Consider the following 21,519-nt stretch of genomic DNA (forward strand, 5'->3'; position numbering starts at 1 on the left):
AGACCAGCCTTGAAGTCTAGACAGGCATGTTAATAGTCGGCAAAGGCAAAGGAGAAAGAAGGAACTTATACTCGAGGTTAAAGAGGACAACAACTGTGCCAGGCGTGATGGCTCACACCTGTAATCCCAGCACTTTGGGAGGCCAACGTGGGTGGATCACTGGAGGTCAGGAGTTCAAGACCAGCCTAACGGCAACAAGGAGAAACCCCGTCTCCACTAAAAATACAAAATTAGCCGGGCGTGGTGGCACATGTCTGTAATCCCAGCTACTCGGGAGGCTGAGGCAAGAGACTCGCTTGCACCCAGGAGGCGGAGGTTGCAGTGAGCGGAGATCATGCCATCGCACTCCAGCCTGGGCGACGAGAGCAAAACTCTGTCTCAAAAAAAAAAAAAAAAGACAACAACTGAAATCATAGAGATAGAAAAACAGGAATATTTAGAACACAGCAAGAAGGTCAGTCTGGTTACAGTAGAGAAGGATCAAGTAAAAAGGTTGAAACCAAATGGTGGCAGACTTCTGTGCTAAGCTGGAGTGGATACACTGAATAAAAACCATTAGAAACTTTAGGAACATTATATTGACAGCTGTGTGTAAGGCAGACTGGGCTGGGAGGAGAAGAAAATATGGAGAGACAGCTTTTCCAGTCATCCAGAAGTAACGACGAAGTGAGAAAGCCAAGACCCAGACTAAAATGAACCTTGGTTAGGAATTATTCAGTAAAATACCTTTAAAGATTCAGAAAAAGATTTTCTTAAGTGCACTAAATAATGGAGCAAGTGGGGAATAGAATGAGAGCACACCTGTTGCTGGAATCTTCAAAGATTGTCTACTAATTATGAGATTTTGGAAGCGGTAATGAGAATCACAGCTAGTAGCTACACACACACACACACACACACACACACACTCTCTCTCTCTCTCTCTCTCCCTCTCCTTCCAACCTCAGAGCTGAGTTTAATACTGAGTCTGTATACTGAGGTATGTTCATATGACACGAGACATATGTCAGCCAGAGAAAAGGTGGAGCCAGTACTTTTCTTAAAATTCACAGGTATACCTTCGAGAAATCGAAGTATTAGGAAGTATCTGGACATATTAGGCATGAACAGTGGTCTGATACAACCTGGGATAAAGTGTTTCTAAAGTAGCAAGACTCCACCTAGGAAGAACACTGGCAAAAATGCACCTTGTAAATTCCAGTTTCATGTGTGCTGAATTGGTAAATACCAGAAAAAGAGCAGGGAGGCAAGGAAAGATTGTACCTCAATCCAGTAGAGATGCACTAGATGGATACCTATGATACTGGAATAGAATAAAAGATATGAAAAATAATTCACATTAACACCTAGGTGTTCAGTTTGTCAAAGGTCCAGCTTTTTAACAAATAGGCTCATAAATGAGGTTTCAGCCCAGAACATATTATGACCTAACTTGTGAGAGCTCCTGTTTATTTGCTATTTGTGTTGTAATATCCTACTGTGCTCTCTTATAGTCTTACTGACTGATAAGAAAGTGCAGTCTATTTGACAAAAGACCAAAAAAAGTGCTACTAAGAGTATAAAGTGAAGTAGAAGAGACAAATACATTACTTTGGATTATACATGCACAAGAATTAGATTCTCTTTTTAGAAGACAAATTTGATGGCTGGGTAAAAAATAAACTGTACCACTTACAAGAAACAATTTAGACAAAATACAAAGAAAATGAAAAGTGAGAGGAAAGTCAAAGATATATCAGAACGATAAAGAGTATGACAATATATCAGAAGAAGTTGAATTAAAGGCACAGATATTATATGTCATAAAGAGGATTGTTTTATATTAACAAAAGTACAATCTATAAAAATGATATGTCCTGAATGTCTATATATCAGATAACATGGCATTAATGTATAAAAAGCAAATGCATTTAAAAAGCTGATAGAAACACAGGAATACGAGACACATCATCCTCAGGCAAACACCAAGTGGCGAAAAATAAGACGGAGAAGATTAGAAAACTATGACTAATAAGGATGATTTAATATATACTAAACTTTAATATTTCTAATTTTAAGTCCTACAAGCACTGAATATAGTTCTTTTTAAGGGTCTATCAACATTTTCAATATATTATTTATGGGTACAATAAAATACTAGCTCAAGGAAAGAGCTAAGCCAACAAAACAGAATAAAGAGCCCTTCAGACCCTAGTATTTATGAGAAATTATTATGTGACACTATAGTATAAAGTGACATTACAAATCTGAGCAGATAAATTAATAAGTGGGCAATTAGTTAATCGTGTGGGGAAAATAAGCTAGATCTTCAACAAGTCTATATACAACAAAAACATTGGGTTAATGAGTTGAATTAAACAAAAACACTAGCAATAAAAGCTGGTGAATAGGCCGGGCGTGGTGGCTCACACCTATAATCCCAGCACTTTGGGAGGCCAAGGCGGGCGGATCACGAGGTCAGGAGATCGAGACCATACTGGCTAACACAGTGAAACCCCGTCTCTACTAAAAATACAAAAAAAATTAGCCAGGCGTGGTGGCGGGCACCTGTAGTCCCAACTACTCGGGAGGCTGAGGCAGGAGAACGGCGTGAACCGGAGAGGCGGAGCTTGCAGTGAGCCGAGATTGTGCCACTGCACTCCAGCTTGGGTGACACAGTGAGACTCCGTCTCAAAAACAACCAAAACAAAACAAAAAAAAACTGGTGAATATTTACATTGTATTGAACAAAAACTTTCGTTCTGCATAAGTTAACCAAGGAAGAATCTTTAAAAATAAGATTTATAGATTTGGCTACATAAGATTTAAAGTCTTCTCTTTCCAATAAAACTATAAAATTGAGAGGTGAAATGTAAATTTATGAAAAAAATCAATCTAGTCTGTAAAAAGCTGCCATCGATTACTAAACTGCCGCCTATCCCAGCATAAAATGGACAAAGCATATAGGAAGTCAGTTTGTTAAAAAAAAAAAAAAGAAAGAAAGAAAGAAAAACCAAACCTTAATAGTATATTTACGGAGAAGCAAATCAAAACAATTAGATTTGAATTTCATCTACAGGTGGTAATTAATCTATATGTTTATTCCTAATCAGAACGCAAATCTGTTCAGGTTACTGAGGATCATTTCCTAAATACAAATCCAAGGCCTTGAAATGTAAATATCCTCTTTACATGTAAATTTCACTTTTCTAAAGTTATCACAAGAAAGCAATTTAAATGTGAATAAGATTTGTAAAATAAGTATTCTTTCTAAAAAGAAAAAAACTGCCAACAAACTAAACAGCTAACAGTATTTTGGATTAAGTTACAATAAATAAGATAAAATACTAGTCATTAAAAATGCCAGGAAATATAAATATATATGTATATATAAAAATATATCTACACAAATATATATATATATACATATATATAGTTTTGTGGTTTTTTTTTTTTTTTTTTTTTTGAGACAGAGTCTTGCTCTGTCACCCAGGCTGGAGTGCAGAGTTGCCATCTCTGCTCACTGCAACCTCTGCCTCCTGGGTTCAAGCGATTCTCCTGCCTCAGCCTCCTGAGTAGCTGGGATTACAGGAGTGCACTACCATGTCTGGCTAATTTTTGTATTTTTAGTAGAAACAGGGTTGCACTGTATTGGCCAGGCTGGTCTCAAACTCCTGACCTTGTGATCCGCTCGCCTCAGCCTCCTAAAGTGCTGGGATTACAGGCGTGAGCCACCATGCCTGGCCGCCAGGAACTATATATTCTGAGACAACAGATATGCAGATATTCGCACACTTAATTTTTGTGAATATAAAAGGAGTGATAACAGTAATTATTTCTGGTTAGACAATAATTCATTTTCTTTTTATTTATCTGAATGCTTATACAATAAGCACATAGAAGCTAAAAATTTTCACAAAACCACCTAAATATTACAGATGTAGATCATGTAACTTTTGTGCAATGAAATACTATCCAAGTGTTAAAACTGTATCATAAAAAAACATTTAATAATATGGAAAAGTATGAAATGTTAAGAAAAATTGACTAAAGTCATATGTAAGATAGCAATTTTGCAAAAAAAAATGTACAGATATAAACATTTCAAAACAGCTAGATGGATATGCACAAAAATATTAACAGTGGTTATATCTGGATGGGAGAGGTACTAGAGTTACAGAGGGTCTTTTTTTTGCTTCACCAAATATTCGACAGTGAACATTACTTTGGTAATTACTTTTGTAATTAAAAAAATATTTTAGGCTGGGCGCAGTGGCCCCTGCCTGTAATCCTAGCACTTTGGGAGGCTGAGGATTGCCTGAGCTCAGGAGTTTGCGACCAACCTGGGCAACATGGTAAAACCTCATCTCTACTAAAAAAAGAAAAAAATATATTGCTGGGTGTTGTAGCACATGCCTGTAGTCCCTGCTGCTCGGGAGGCTGAGGCAAGAGAATCATGTGAACCTGGGAGGCAGAGGTTTCAGTGAGCCGAGATTGCACCACTGCACTCTAGCCTGGGTAACAGAGAGTCTCTGTCTCAAAAAAAAAAAAAAAAAAATTTTATAAAAGTTATTTTTAAGATACTCAAGATGTTTAGTAAACCTAAGTAGGAGAAAACATATTTTAAAACTTCAACAGCTAGTTCTATTGTGCCTTTTTTATATAAAAAATATCATTTTTAGTGCAAAAAGTAGAACTCTTTTATTACAATCTAGTGAGGGACACAAAATAAAACCTGAGTGGTATTGTGCAAGTAGTGTCTTTATAAGTTCTAAATTAAAATATTTACTTATTAAAAAGAAAATGAGAACAATGATATATTACTATTTTGATAATATATCCCTGTGCCATTGCTGCTGTAACAAATTACTGCAAACTTCGTGTCTGTAAACAACACAGATTTATTACATTACAGTTCTGGAGGACCTAAGTCCAAAGCATGCCTTACCCGGCTAAAATCAAAGTGCCACAGGGCTGCTTTCCTTCTGGAGGCTCTATGCAAGAATTCCTTTCTTGCCTTTTCCATCAACCTGCATTCCTTCGGTTGTGCCCTGTCCCTCCCTTTTCAAAGCCAGCTGTGCTAGTCAAATCTTTCCCACATCCTATCATTCTATCACTGATTCTTCTGCCTTCCTTTTCCACATTTAAGGACATTTCTTATTACCCTTTTCCACATTTAGGACATTTCTTATTACATTGGGCCCACCTGGATAATCTAGAAAAAATTATTTATTTTAAGGTCATCTGATTAGCAACCTTATTTCCATCTGCAATCTTACTTCTCCCTGCCATGTAAGACAACTGTCACAGCTTCCAGGACTTAGGAAATGTACATCTATGGGTCCCGTTACTCATCACAGATGACTACAAATATTCGCAATCAGTGGACACCAGTTTCACTAGTTCAAAAAATATTTATTGAACCCTTGCTAAGTGATGAAAACTATTCCTGTGCTGAGAAAACAAAAGTCAACAAAATAGAAATAATTCTTCAAAGAGCCATTACAAACATTACAGTATTAATATCCTCATTTTCCATTTGCTTCAGTTTTTGGCATTGCATGCATACTACATAGAAAAATGTTGACTTTTGCAGGTAAATAGTTATGAATGACAAAACGTTGCAACCTCAGAATTTAGTCACTCATTCAAAAAGTGTTTATTAAATATTCCCGTGGACCTGGAGTCATGCTAGGTGTGAGAGATAAAACAACAAACCAGAAAAAAATGGTCTCTATTCACTTGCGGTAATTTAAAATGTGAAGAGTTATGAGTGAGATGACAGGAAATTTGTTGCAAGTTCTGGCAAGAGAAATTAATATGCATAAAATACTAATCCAAAAAATGTATTATTCCGGAAAGGTTACTTTGTCTCATTTGGCAGTATTTTAAGGAATGTATTATTTTAAAACTGTGTGTTGACATTTTTTTTTTTATTTGAGCTGGGTCTCACTCTGTCACCCAGGCTAGAGTGCAGTGGTGCGATCTTGGCTCACTGCAACCTCTGCCTCTCGGGTTCAAGCGATTCTCCTGCCTCAGTCTCCCGAGTAGCTGGGACTACAGGTGCCTGCCACCATGCCCGGCTTTTTTTTATTTTTGTATTTTAGTAGAGATGGGGTTTCACCCTGTTGTCCAGGCTGGTCTTGAACTCCTGAGCTCAGGCAATCCACCCGCCTTGGCCTCCCAAAGTGCTAGGATTACAGGCATGAGCAATCATGCCCAGCCATGTGTTGACTTTCAATAACGGTTTTTATTCATATACACATATACATGTAGATATCTATACATCTATATGAATATATATAAGAAATATGCACATATTGCTTAGTGAAAGCTGAATCAAAACCCTGAAACATCTCACTAAAACTTAGCTGTCATAGAAATTCACTGTGAAAATCACTGCTTCAGTTAAATGGGATAAGCTTATTCTATTCTTAAAAGGAGAGTTTTTCATATAATAATGATGGTTTTCACATTTTCTCTTTATTTTTCCCAAATGTATAATATATTCTAGAGCTGGCTCAAGATTTTCTTCTTCTGGTATGGGGACAGAGTTCTAGAAGAGTGAGATTCTAATGTTTATAAATAGCATTTTGAAGCAAATCTTGCAAAAAGATTTGCTCCCTCATCAGAATATCATTAACAAGATCAAAAGAATTTAGACCACAGAGTTCTGTGTATAGAGAAAATATCCCTATTTACTATTGAGAAACACTCAATAGGCTGGAATTGAGAAAGAAGGTGACCAACTATTTTCAGTTTGCCTAGACTTTCTAGATTTTGAAAATCAAAGTCCTACATTCAGCAAAACCACCTTAGTCCTAAGCAAACCAGCATGGCTGGTCATTCTAATCCAGACCCTAGGCATTTTGAGTTGGAGAAGAGAGAGAGAGGAGGGAGGAAAGTAAAGTCAGAGGTGACAGCTGTCAGTAACAAAAGGAGGGTATGATGCAGGGCAGGGCTTCCCTTTCCTCCCTCCAGCAAGACGCGTCATAGTAAACCTGGTAGGGCTATGGAGTCAGACAATTGGAAACACTGAGAATCACTTTCTTCAGCTGTCCTTTCTCTATGTTGTGGATTCTGAGCGGAAAAAGAGTAGCACATCAAAAAGGCCCACTGCAGGAGGGATGGATAAGGGAAGAAGGACAAGTGGGCTACAGGATGCATCCGACATTCAGGACCTGCAGTCAGCAGAAGCAAATTTGAAAGAGACCAGATTAGCGGTTACATCAGCCACAGGTTTCATCTACAAATGCCCATGTGAAAAAGTGGATAGAGGTATTGCCTCGATACCAGAGGACACTCTAAGGGCATTTTATCCACGGACTTCAGTTCTTCTGCCTCATCATGAGATTGCATAGGCCATATTCCTCCCCTCCTAGGTCCTGATTGAAACTAATAGAATGAGCATTCTTCTCTAAGAAAGACTGGACATTATCAACTGCTGAAATTCATCTTTAAAATCAGATTGTTTATAGATAGAACCCATCGTATTTCTTCTGTTCATCTGAGTTACAGCATGAGTTTCATGTGTGATCTTGCTAGAAGTATACAGCTACACAAGGCTAAACAGCTAACATTGTAAGGATCCCCAGTCAAAAGAGGCCACCCAAAGTGAGTGAATATGGTTTTCTAGCAAGTCAGTCATCAACCATTTAAGTGCCTTAAGGATACTTACTTAGCACTGTACTTGGTTCTGCGCTTTGAGTGGCAAAGAAATAAGCTAACAGCTCTTGTTCGTAGTTTTTTCACTAAAGTACGGTTCATCTCCAATCTCCTACTCCCGTTGGATTTGTCAGGCTTTACCCACTGCACTGAAACTAAAAGGAAAAAAATATCTTGCTGATTCACATACCTACTCAGAGGCTTCAGCATGCTGGCTGCCAAAGAGACCTTTAAAAGCTCAGACCCCCTTTCAAACAGCAGTGAATCTCTTTAAATCTAGAGGATTATGCTTTTGAAAGATTGCAATGAGGAAAATCCTCTTTTTAAAAAAATCCTCCTAAGACATCATAAATCTAAGAGTCAGTATTTTCGCCTGATTTACTAGAGCCAAGGCATTTATATTACTCAAGATATATATTTACTTATTTTTATAAAATATATTCTCCTAGAGGCCCAGGTGTCAAGTGCATTTTCTTCTTCCCCAAATTGTAATTTTTAAAAACCTTTTGAAAATACACTGATTGCAGACCAAGAACTGTCCCCCTAACACAACCATGCTTTGCATCATGTTCATCCACTCTGCACAGCTAAGTAAAATGACATTGCAGGCAGCCAGATCACTTTTGTCACCAAGAAAAATAGTTACCTTCGTAACAGAAAGTAAAATAAGAATCAGTACCCAGCTATTTCATCCAGAGAAATCAAATTGGTACTAACACTCACCAAAAAGTCAACAATTGCTGACACAATCAGGAGGTTGAGAAAAATCAAGTAGAAGTGAGGAAAGAGGGTTGCCTGCCACGCATACACACAAAAAGCAAAGAAGTTTTGACACTCTTAATGAATTCTCACTAAAAGAGGAAACTTTTGTTGGACAACACCCAACAGATCTTAGTGCCAAGGTCAGGATAAGATTGTCCAAGGAAGTGACCCGGACAACTCTGTGTGACTTCTGGCTACACCGTTACCACTGGTCCAGATGCCTGGTGATGCTGGCAGATGCTAAGGCAGTAGGGTGTTTATGGTTTGGATCTGGGAGAAGGAAATACAGCTAATAGCTCCAGTGGTTGAACAGAATTAGAAAAGCTATGACTAAACCACCTCTATAAGATTATGAGTCATCTCTAGATGGTCTTCACTTTTTTATTGAATGGAATACATATTGTTATAACCAATAAAATCTAAATGTAAGTGGAAATTACACAGGGAGTCATTCCAACAATGAGCAAACTTGAGAAGCAATACTCTCTAAGATAAAGGATTTATAAGTACCTACAAAGTGTATCATGTGTGGAATGCATATTTGAGAAAAATATCTACCTTGCTTTTTTAATATGTGGGAAATTCAACATGGATCTATTTTTTAACAAAATCAGATTATTAAACTATTATTTAAAAACTATATTGCACTAAGTCCTTTTATCAAAATGAAGATCCTACACTAAAGAAAGCAACATGCATTTTTCTCCCTCTGTAAATTTGTACCACCAAATATTAGGCTGTTTTGTTGTGGGGTATACAAGTATCCAAGCAGGTGGTTGAAAAAAGTCCCCAAATCTTATCTTCTTTGAAACAGGGTAATACTCAAATAATTTCAGAGATACCACTCTCTGTACTATTCTATATCCTCCAAAATGATTAGGAAAATTATTTTGCCCAGTTCTCTATGAAAATTAGGGCTTTGAATAGAAAGTATATAGATTGGCAAAGATGAGGCTATTCATACCCCAAAACCACATTGAATTTTACACAAAAAAATTCAACTATTCACTTAGAGAAGTTTATCTGTGGTAAGGGTTTAAATTTTAAAGTAAAAATTCTAAGGATTTCTAATCTTGTGTACTTTGCTTATTCATTTGCTCATTTTAGAGAAGTGGACTCTCTTACAGACAGGCATAAAGAGGATGCCTAGGATAGCTCTTTATTGCTTGCATTAATACAAGGAAATTTTGTCTTTTTTATTAGAACACTGAGTTTCCCATCTACCTTATCATGGGTCTAGTTTGAGGCACTACAGTTGAGGTAGGATTGAGTGTGACCAACCACTGTAGAGCAGATTAAGTCAGGACTAAACACAATTCCAAGTGAAGGCAAAAAATGAAAATATCAAACATATTTTTTAAACTTTTTTTTGAGACACAGTCTTGCTCTGTCGCTAGGCTGGAGTGCAGTGGCATGATCTCGGCTCACTGCAACCTCCCTCTCCCAGGTTCAAGCGATTCTCCTGCTTCAGCCTCCCAAGTAGCTGGGAGTACAGGCATGTGCCACCACACCCAGCTGATTTTGTATTTTTAGTAGAGATGGGGTTTCACCATATTGGCCAGGATCGTCTCGATCTCCTGACCTCTTGATCTGCCTGCCTCAGCTTCCCAAAGTGCTGAGATTACAGGCGTGAGCCACCATGCCTGGCCGGAAATGTCAAATCTAAAGGTGCCATGAGCAGTCAAAAACAGGTCCTGAAACAAAGGGTCTTAGACCCAGGTCAGCAAAATGGAGATGGTTGTTAAAGGTGGGGTTTGGGCCCATTAACCAGAGTGGAGCCAGGGAGGATGTCCTATGGCATCAGTTCACACAGGAAAGATCCTGGAAAAGGAATGCGGGCCTAGCCCTTCAGCAGGGAAGGAGCTTCTGGGGAGCTTGGCTGCTCACTGCTCACAGGAGGTTGAAGTAGCCTTCTTTTGGTGGCACTTCCTTAGAAGATTTGCCTCTTCTTCCATTTCCTATTCCTTTTCTCTCCATTACAGGGTTGAGTGTTTCATTCTCCTGAGTCCCTAACACCCTGTCATCATGGGTCTCCCAAAGTCCTATCTCACGTTTTGTTTCTTGTAATCACCATTTCCCGATTTCTTCCATGGACACCTTCTAATGTGTTTACATGTATACGTTTGTTCGCATGTGTTCCTGAAAGACTGTAGTTTTGTGTGGTGTACGTACATTTTAATTTTTATAAATGGGAGTTTATTTTCTATTTTCTTCTGCTTTTCACCATTTACTCAGAACTGTTGTTAAGCTCCATCCATGTAACCTGTCTGTTCATCTAGCCCATTGCACAGAAATTCTGCTTGATTCTCCATTTAGTAAATCCACCACATTTTAGCATCCACTCCCCTGGTAACGGATTGCCTTCAGTTCTCCCCACCACAAACAATGCTGCAATGAACAGCCTCAGACATGCGTCCCATGAATCTGTTAAAGAATGTCTGTGGGACATATGTTCAGAAGTAGAAGTTTGGGTTGAAGGATACTTAATATGACATAATGCTAAATATAACAAGGTAGTATGTGGCTGCCACAATCAACTCCTACCAGTGCCATGTGAATTTCAATATTCTTACATGCCTGAAAAAGTTGCCATCGTCCATCTTTCTAATTGTTGGCAGCAAAAAGGATATGCAAACCATGGCCTACTGGTCAGCTGCATGTTTATATAAATAAAGTTTTATTGGAACACAGCCATGCCCATTTGTTTATGTATTGCCTAGGCTGCTTGCATGCTACTGTGACAGAGTTGAGTAATTGCAAAGGGGCAATATGGCCTGCTAAGCCTAAGATATTTACTATCTGGCCCTTTAAAAACAATTTGATGACTTCTCAGAAGTGTTAATTATTGTTTTCATATTCATTTCTCTGATTATTTGAATTGGACATCCCTTTGATACAGGACAGGCAAGCCCCCAAATCGGGGTTTAGCCCAGCAGGATTCTTGGCTTCCTCCAGGAAATAATTCAATGGTGGGTCAGTGGTGTTAAATAGCAACTTTTATTGAATCAGCAGTGTACAGCAGCAGCAGTGGTACTGCTCCTTGTAGAACAGGGCTAACCATAGGCAGTGTGCCCAGAATAGCAGCCTAGAGGCAGTCCAGCACTCATTCATATTTATACCCACTTTTAATAATATGCAAATTAAGGGGCAGTTTATGCAGAAATTTCTAGAATGAGAGTGGTAACTTCCAGGCTGTCTCCTCGTTGCCATGGAAAGAAGTGGTAATTTCTGGGTATTGCCACAGCACATTGGTGGGCCTGTGTTATGGGGAAGTGCTTCTGCCCCTGATTTGTTTTTAGCTAATCCTCAATTTGGTCCAATGACCAAGCCCCACCTCCAGAGTAGAGTTCTGCCTCCTACCTCACCTTTATATACTTGTTGGCCTTTTGATTTTCCTCTTTAGTAACTTACCTAACTGCACCCTTTTGGATTTTTCTTGTTGATATGCAAGAGTAAGTTATACTCAGAAAGTAGCTCATCAATATTAGAATTGCAGATATCTTCTTCATCCTGTTGGCTGCCTATGAATTGTATATGTGGTGACCTTCATAAAAGTGAAAACCTTAAATTTTGGTATCAAATTAATCAAAGTGTGACCTTACGGTTGATGACTTTGAGGTTAAAAAGCCCTTCACCACAGAGTATTGATCTTTCTGAAGGGATTTTTTGTCGTTGTTTGGTTTTTGGCATTAATCAAAATAATATTTCCTTTGCTATTAATGCAATGAATCATGTAAATAAATTTCCTGAATTTCTAAGTTTCTACAGTTCTTTGATACCTGAACTAATTAATATGGTTTGTATTAGTCTTCTATTGTATATGTATATTCTCACACTTGGTTTTAAACTACTAAGGGAGAAAAATATGCACTCCATATTGTAGAAGTCCAATAGCACCTATTAAAATTATAAAACTAGAACAAAGATTGTCATGGCCACTATGAAATGGCTTCCAATTATTGTATTAGACCAACTCTATAAATCTTTCATTAGTATCCTGAGAATCAACTTTACGCCAAACTCAGAATTGTATAGAAAAGAATATCTAAATACTGCTTGCTAGTGCTGGAAAACACAGAGTTGTGTTAGTCATCAAAATTTAAAAAACTAAATAGCCAAAAATGAAATTATTCTTGTGATATATAATTAGCATTTCAAAATTTAAAACATACTTCGTTTTCCTCGTTAGTTTTGTCATTTCTGTTCAACAACATGGAAAATTATAACCCATAAAAACGCTTTTGTCCAAAAGAACTCTTGCCCTATCATGACTCTTACATGAAGATTTCCAAATCTTTTAAAATCTTAATTCATACTCAGGGTTGTTTTGCTACCTTTTTTAAATAAAAAGAGTATGAACAAAATGTTTTGATTTACCCTTTTTCATGGTTTTATGCCCACATTATAATGCCTAAGGCAGAATCAAAAACACAAATAGCTTTCCCTCATTTTTAGTCTAGCAATTCAAGCTGAGTTTCAGATTGGGCAATGGCGATGGATCTATGATAGTACTAGTAATACCAAGAAAACCCACAGTTTATTAGCTTCACACCAATGTCTGTACTCCTTAGATTTAAATGCATTACATACTAGCTCTGTAATAATTTACCCATGCCACAGACCCCTCCTTCTAATTTGGTGCCAAAGTTTTATGTGAATTTCATATTGACAAGAATCCAACAAAAAGAAAGCAGCAAGTGTTTTTAATCAGAAACTTTTATAAACAAGTTTCAGCATGGAGAGATTAAGTATCTGTGGACTTAAGAATTATAGAACATCTGAACTATGAAAGTTCAAGTTAAGTTCTAGATAAATTTTATTTGATCAAAATTATCTTTAATTAGGTATGTGTGTTTTAAACTTGGTATCTAACTGACAAGAAATATTCAGATGACATAGGTAAATATTCATTGGCTGACAGAAATAGTCTCTAGGATATAACCATTTGAGGTTTAGTGGAGCCCCATAAGATATTGCATAGCTTAACAGACCTCCTGTCTTTACGTTGATTTCTTCTCTAGGAGATCACTAGGGTCAGCCCGTGCTACTCCCAATTAGTCTCATGTAACTTCTTGCTTCCAATCATTCTACCTATTGGCAGGAGAGACAGTCCTCCTCAGGCCTAGTGCTTTCTTTTATATCATAGTGGTATGTCAAGAATGCAAGACCTTGACCACTCTTTATTCAGTCCATTTCTCAGGGCTGTGTTTGCAGTGAGCAACCCTGACAGAGGAGTTAGCCTCTGCCCCTAGACAAAGACCAAGTTGTATTTACTATATATAAAAGCAGTAGACTCTCCAAACTCAGTACTCCTCAGCCACAACGCAAACCCACTGTGTGCTTAGTGTACATTTGGGCTGTACTGTGTCAGTTCTGTAGGAATTGGGAGCAAGGGGTGCCAACACGAATATGCTGATACCCTTGCCGCTTGTTATGTCATAATCCATAAAGTCCTTTGTCTCTAATCTAGGAGTATTCTATTTTCTTCCAGCATCAATGAAATAGTAACAGGTGAACTTACTAGCTTGGTAAGCAGAAGAAAATCAAATCATAGACACAGCATCTATGGCATTTAAATTTTATTTTCTACTCTGGCCAAATAAAAATCTCTTTAAAAAAAACTGAAAATCTGGACTAAAAAGCATTGTAGAAAATCCTTAGATTTCTAGATTCTCTTATTCTCTGCTCAATTTATTAAATTTAAAAAAAGTCTAAAGGTTCCTAAAGGAGCTATCAACTTTAAACTATATCCTTAATTTCTTTTTTCTTCCTACTTCCTAAACAGAAATTCATAATTTTAACAAGGCTTTTAAAAGTAAAATAAAGCCTAAATCAAAACCTTGAAGGGTTTCTTCCTCTGAATTTATTTGAATCAAAGGGTTATATATGATAGTTCCAAAGCTCAAAATTCTATGCTAAAGAAATCATTTAAGCCGAGAACATGATTCTTGGGGTGACAGTACAAGCTTAGAAAGTGGAAATGTCAGAGGAAAAAACATCAGTAAAGACTATTGATAAAAAGATAGGTTTTAAGATAGGACAAGGAAACAAGAGAAAGAAAAACAAGAGAAAGAAAAACAAGAGAAAGAAAAACAAGAGAAAGGACACTTGTTGAAGGCAAATAGGAAGTTGATCCAAATTTAGGAAGCTGGTGCCACATGGCCAAATGTTAGATAAATGAAATCTTACAGAAAAGAATGGATCAGAGAGTAATATGTCTTCCAAGCAGGGACTTTTGTCCAGAGTGGGCTAACGATGCACGGATAAGCAATAAAATGTCTTAAACATTTCTTACGTGAATAATAATTACTGTTTTAGCTCATTAACTTAATAAACAGCTATTGAGTTTCTACTATAGGAGAGGACCTGCTCCAGGATCAGGAGTTAGCAAACTGTGACCTGCAGGCCAAATCCAGACCAACATCTGCCTTCATAAATGAAACTTTTTGGGTACACAGCCACAACTAAGTGCTTGTGTTTTCTGTGTCTACACTCATGCTACAACAGAGTTGAGTCGCTGCAGCAAAGACAGTATGACCTGCCAAGCCTACAATAGTATCTGGCCCTTTACAGAAAAAGTTTCCTGACCTGTGCTCTTGATGATAGACATACATAGGACCAAAACAAGTCACACCTTCTGGGAACTTACACTAGTAGGGAGCAGATGGTAAACAGTCCATACCTAAATATGCTACACTTTTTCAGGTACTGGGAGGTGCTTTGAAGAAAGAAGAATAAAGAGAGAGTGTTTTTATATTAACCTATGGGTATTTGCTATATTATACAAATACTAAGGTAACTTATATAAAAATCTCACTTTTAAAGTTTTAAAAATAAATTAATGCTATTTTGTTCTATTGATGCTTTATAATTTGCCTTTGTTAAATCAAACTTTGATGTAGTATATTAACTGAGAAAAAAACTTTGATGGTCCAAATTTCTACCGAACACTGAACTACTCTTTATTTCTTAAATAAAATTTCCCACCAATAAAAAACTTAAGTTTCTCTTTTACATAAATGACTGACTGATGACAGGTAAAACCTTAAGGGAGGTAGTTCCAAAACACACACACACACACACACACACACACACACACACACACACAGAGATACACAAATTGAGAAGCCATTATTCAAAATGCTTGGGACCAGAAGTGTTTCAGATTTAGGAATATTTGCCTATACATAATTAGGTACCTTGTGGATGTGACCCAAGTCTAAACACAAAGTTCATTTGACTCTTATATACCTCATACACATAGCCTGAAGGTGATTTTATAGAATATTTATAAATTTTGTGCATGAAACAAAGTTTTTACAGCATTTTGACTGCAACCCGTCACATGAGGTCAGCTGTGAAATTTTCTACTTCTGGTGTCATGTCAGTACTCCAAAAGTTTTGGATTTGGGAGGATTTCAGATTGTCAGATTAGGGATACTAAACCTGTGTGTGGGTGTTGGTGGGGACGGCAGGGACTAAATTTGTATCACTGAATTTTAGAAGGAAAAAGCCTTAGAGATCATTTTGTTTGACCTTTTTGTTCTAGGACAAGTTCATCAAATCCCAGGGAGCCTAAGCTATCCTGGTTCACCAAGCTAGAAAGTGGCAGAGGTGGGCATGGTTCTAAGGTCTTTTAGACCTTCAACAAGGCTTCATGCCAACACAGCCACACACTAGAGCCACATTCCCAGCCTCTGTCCCCAGTCTCATATTGATACGTTAGGAGACCTGAATTCTAGTCTCTATTTTGCAACAAACTAGTCATGTGAGCTTGTAATTGTTTCAAATTATCTAAATAACATTTTAATTCATATAAGATATTCAAATATCATTTTCTCATTCATATTATATTTCTTATGTCTCTCCCAAACCTAGGTAGCCCCTTAGAGGATAGGTTTAAGAGTGAGGGCCCTGGGCCAGGTGCGGTGGCTCATACCTACAAGTCCAGCACTTTGGGAGGCCAAGACAGGTGAATCACTTGAGGTCAGGAGTTCAAGACCAGCCTGGCCAACATGGTGAAACCTCATCTTTACTAAAAATATAAAAATTAGCTGGGCATGGTGGCACATGCCTGTAATACCAGCTACTCCAGAGGCTGAGGCACAAGAATTACTTGAACCTGGGAGGCAGAGGCTACAGTGAGCTGAGATTGTACCACTGCACTGTAGCGTGGGTGACAGAGTGTGACCCTGTCTTAAAAAAAAAAAAAAAAAAGAGTGAGGGCTCTGGAGCCCAACTGCTTGACTTCAAGTCCTGACAAGTTCCTTATTCTCATTATGCCCCAATCCCCTTCTTTAAAAGAACACAGTAATTGTACCTACCTCATGAGATTCTTCAAAGGACTAAATTAGTTAATACGTGTAAAGTACTTAAAAAGAAGCTGGCATATATGAATGTTAAAAACAATGTCAGTTTCTATTCTAATTCTACTTTTAAGGTAGTATGAGACTGAAAACATCTAAATCATCTGAATCATAGAGAGGCTCATATATTCAACAAATTGCCACTATGCTACCAACTTCTCATTTCACCATACCTGTAGCTTTCTAATTTATGTCTAGACATGATGGAGAATCTCAATATGTCCTTCCATTAGATTCCTCCAAGCAAACATTGAGCTTGCTAAAATCTTAATGAGTTCCAACAAATGAATTTCAAATTAACTCAAAGGAACTTTAGTAATTAATAAACTTTTTTGTTGAAAGGTCATTTCTCTGAATTTATACCCAAAAGAATATAAATCACTCTGTTATAAAAGACACATGCACATGTATGTTCATTGAAGCATTCACAATAGCAAAGACATGAAACAACCTAATGTCCATCAATGATAGACTGGATAAAGAAAATGTGATACATATATACCATGGAATACTATGCAGCCATAAAAAAGAAAGAGATCATGTCCTATATAGGGACATGGATGGAGCTGGACACCATTATCCTCAGCAAGCTAGCACAGGAACAGAAAACCAAATACTACGTGTTCTCACTTATAAGTGAGAGCTAAATGATGAGAACATATGGACACATAGAGGGGAACACACTCTGGGTCCTCTCAAAAGGTGGAGGGTGGAGGGTGGAGGGTGGAGGATGGAGGAGGGAGAGGATCAGGAAAAATAACTAATGAGTACTAGGTTTAATACCTGGGTGATGAAATAATCTGTACAGCAAGCCCCTATGACACAAGTTTACCTATGTAACAAAACAGTACTTGTGTCCCTGAACCTAAATTTTTTTTAAAATTAAAAAAAGCAACTCAAAGAAAAATCTAGTTTGTGCTTACTGCTCCCAAGTCAGCTAACTGACAATCATTTTCAGGCTAGGTGTGGTTAGGAATGGTAAAAGCCATTTTAACTATAAATATCAGTGCAGAATGTAGCTAAGTAATTGAATAAAATCCTTCACTCTCACAGTAAAATTCAATATAAAAATAAGTTTCTAAAATCTATGATAATGAAAACGGTGATTATATTGCCAAATCAGAAGCTTTGAAAAGATCAGGTCAAATGTGCAAAATCCAGAGACAATATAAGGGGTAGAGTAATTGTAGCTCTTGGACAATAGAACATAATATTTGAAGTTCTTTGTGCTTTTTTATAGCTATGCTGCCTTTCCTCATTGGTACTCATAAAATCAACAGACTTCAAACTCAGCAACTGAAGGGCTCTATTTATCTGTTCACCTTTGGACCTACTACTCTTCAATAAACACAGGAGAACAGCTCATCTAAGCGAAAAGGCTTTAACACTACAAATTTTTTTGTGTTTGAAGGAAATTCAACATTACAATATTTTTTCCTGGGGATTCTGTCATTGCTGGTTGAACTCCTGTATGTTTCTAGCTAATGGGCAAAAAAAGCAGCTATCACTCAAAGCTCATACCTACCACAAGTAGTTACATATTCCACTCCAGGCTCTCAAAACTGCTTGAAGCTTTAGATCCATGGCCTTTCACCATGCAATTTTGCAGGAAAACATTAGCAACATTTGTTATCAATAGCAATTCCAAACCCTCTGTGTCTGAAAAACTCTTTAATAATGCATTGCTTCCTAATGATTTCACCAACAAGACAGACATTGATGAATTTCAATTCAGGTCTGAAACAGCATGGTCCACAGTCAGTATTGAACACTGCACTGGAGAATGGCTGTATTCATTAAGAGTCCAGGAAAGTCTCTCATTAGGTGAAGAGTAATGGCTTTGGCAGCAATTTTGAAGGCAGGTTGAAAATATCACTTACAAAAGCAAACTTTTCCACCAAAATGGTAACCAGTTTGCTCTATTATTGATTCCACTCAAAATTAGCTATCCAATGCAGTGGATCATCATCATAGAAATTGCCAATTGTTATTTTAAAAGTAAATATTAGCTATGTCACGTGATAACCACTTATGGAAAGCATGCCATTCCAGTGTTATAGTTTGATGATTGTGAAATGCATCAGGAGCAAATGATACCATAAAATAGATCAATACTTTCATTATTAAACATTTCAAAAGAAAAGTAAAACTAATGCCTTCATGCATATCAGTTTTCAGTTGAAGACCCGCATTAGAAACAAGGCTGAAAGTTTTTCAAGGATCTTGGTATTTTGCAGAGCAATTTACTCGTTTCCTACTTTCACTTTCTTTATAAAGTCAGGTCTACATGGTCACTCAGATGGAAAAGTTCATAATCAGACTATTTAATCATTAAAATTGCTTTTTTAAAATAGTTCATGGCAGTAATGAAGAAAATTATTACAGGTTTAAGTCGTATTCTTGGCCTCTACAAAATAGTCATACTGAGTCTGATTGCTTTTGCATAAGTGCTAATACGGTTTCTAGAGATAAATAAAAGAACTTCCTATGATTTTAAGATACTGTATTTCTATGTATCTATACTTCTGAATAAAAACAATTGCACCGCACAAAATCTATTATTGTATACTATTTATTTATATACCACTTAAGAAGGACTGTTGGACTAAACATGCATTTTATTCACATTATTCATTCTGCCAGGAACCTGGGAGTTTAGCAAGCATCTTTCTTTTCTTCCAACCCTCTACTTGTCCTAGGGGATGGTGAAAGATAGAAGAGCACAATAGAGTATAACAGGAATACAAATGTATATTCTTTGCAGCCCAAAGGAAGTGTTGGTGACTGAATAGATTACAAATAATTTCTCCTGTTCCATATTCCATGAAGTTCAATTTGAACTTGCTAAGAGTAAACCTGAACAGCTGCCTTTTCTGAAACAATAATACATTTTGTAATTTAGGTTACAATATCTTCGGGCACAGATTAAATGTGAAAGTGGGGGGGTATATATCATTCAAGTTTGTTTTTAATCTTCCTTACTCCTTACACTTTGCCTTATTGCAGATAAGGAATGCAAAAAGTGTCTTGTGGCACCTGTGAAAGACCTTGAGGAAACCACAGTAATGTCAAGCTTTTGTATCTCAATAAAATGTTAAACGGAGTGAGAGGGGAAATGAAGGAAAGAGAGGGAAGGGGACTAGGGGCGTGAGGAAAACGAAATATAAATGCCTGACTCCAAATAAGAAACACAAATGAGAAGGACTAAAGCTTTCATCTGTTTTCATAATTAACACAGCTGTGCTATAATTTGATTTTTATTCTAAATGATGCCATTTAGCTATTCCTTGAATATTAAAAAATGATCAAAGTATAAAATTATTGATCACTTACAAATCATTTTTATTTGGGGTTTCTTGATTCATTTTTAAAAATAGGTTTTGATTAATTAATACCAAGTTCTAAGAATGGAAGAGCAGTAAAGAAAGCTATGGGGGGAGGAAAATAGAAACATTTTACCCTCTAATCCAGTAGTGTTCAACATACGTCTATTCCCTGTAGTGTTTGTAAAAATGTCTGATGCGAGGGCTCTAACCCAGGTCAATTAAATCAGAAACTCTCTGAATGGGCCCAGGGAACAGCATCATTTTTAATTCTTCAGTTGACTAAATTATGTAGCAAGGACTGAGAAACACTGCTATCAACCAAGTGCATCCTACCAATTTCTTAGGAAGAATATGAAGTCAAAGAAGACCATCCACAGAAACTCTTTCAAACACATCTACATGTGTTTCTGAAAAATGTTTGCTGGAAGAAGAAAGGTTCAATAGTGGAATAAACTTGAGTGTATTTGAACCTTGATCTCATGGATATTGATCTGTTTGCAGCAATTTTAGTAATTATTTGCTTCATAAAAATCTGAGAAATATTGATTGCAGAAGTTTTACTGCAAATTCAAAATTAAGTATTTTTAAGTATTTATATGAAATAACTGAAAACTGAACTTTGCATCTGGCACATGGGTCACCAATAATTATTTCTGGAAAAGCTGGAGAAGCAGATAGGAAAGCTAGGATTATGTAAAATACTTTAGTTCTACATAAAGTGCCCTCCAAAACAAAGTTTCCCCTACCTTTATAATTAAGATGTCATTGGAGATTTTTCTAATCTTCTCCTGACTCCTTCCCCTTTACCCCAAAAATGACTTTGAAATGATGTGTCAAAATTAAGACAGGGACTCATAAAGGTGAACTCAATTATGGCTTTACAGGGCAGTGTCTCACTCATCTTTGTATCCTCAGTAACTCTCATGCCACCTGATACAGGAAGCAGTAAGTGGGCAGCCCTGGAACTTCCTATGTTTTTAAGGTACTGTATTTCTATGTATCTACACTTCTGAATAAAAACAATTGCACCATACAAAATCTATTATTGTATACTATTTATTTATATACCACTTAAGAAGGACTGTTGGACTAAACCTGCATTTTATTCACATTATTCATTCTGCCAGGAACCTGGGAGTTTGGCAAGCATCTTTTCTGTGTATGGTCTTCTTTGACTTCATATTCTTCCTAAGAAAGAAATTGGTAGGATGCAATTGGTTGATAGCAGTGTTTCTCAGTCCTGGCTACATAATTTAGTCCACTTGAAGAATTAAAAATGATACTGTTCCCTGGGCCCATTCAGCCTGTCTGGTTCAGTGTCGATCACCTGACTAACTATCTGCAGAACTTTGGGGAAGTCATGTAACATTCACTCCTGTTAATTCACCTAGAAAATGATGACAATAGCTCCTGCCTTATAG

The sequence above is a fragment of the Pongo abelii genome, chromosome 1, assembly GCF_028885655.2.
Source record: "Pongo abelii isolate AG06213 chromosome 1, NHGRI_mPonAbe1-v2.0_pri, whole genome shotgun sequence".
NCBI lineage: Eukaryota > Metazoa > Chordata > Mammalia > Primates > Hominidae > Pongo > Pongo abelii.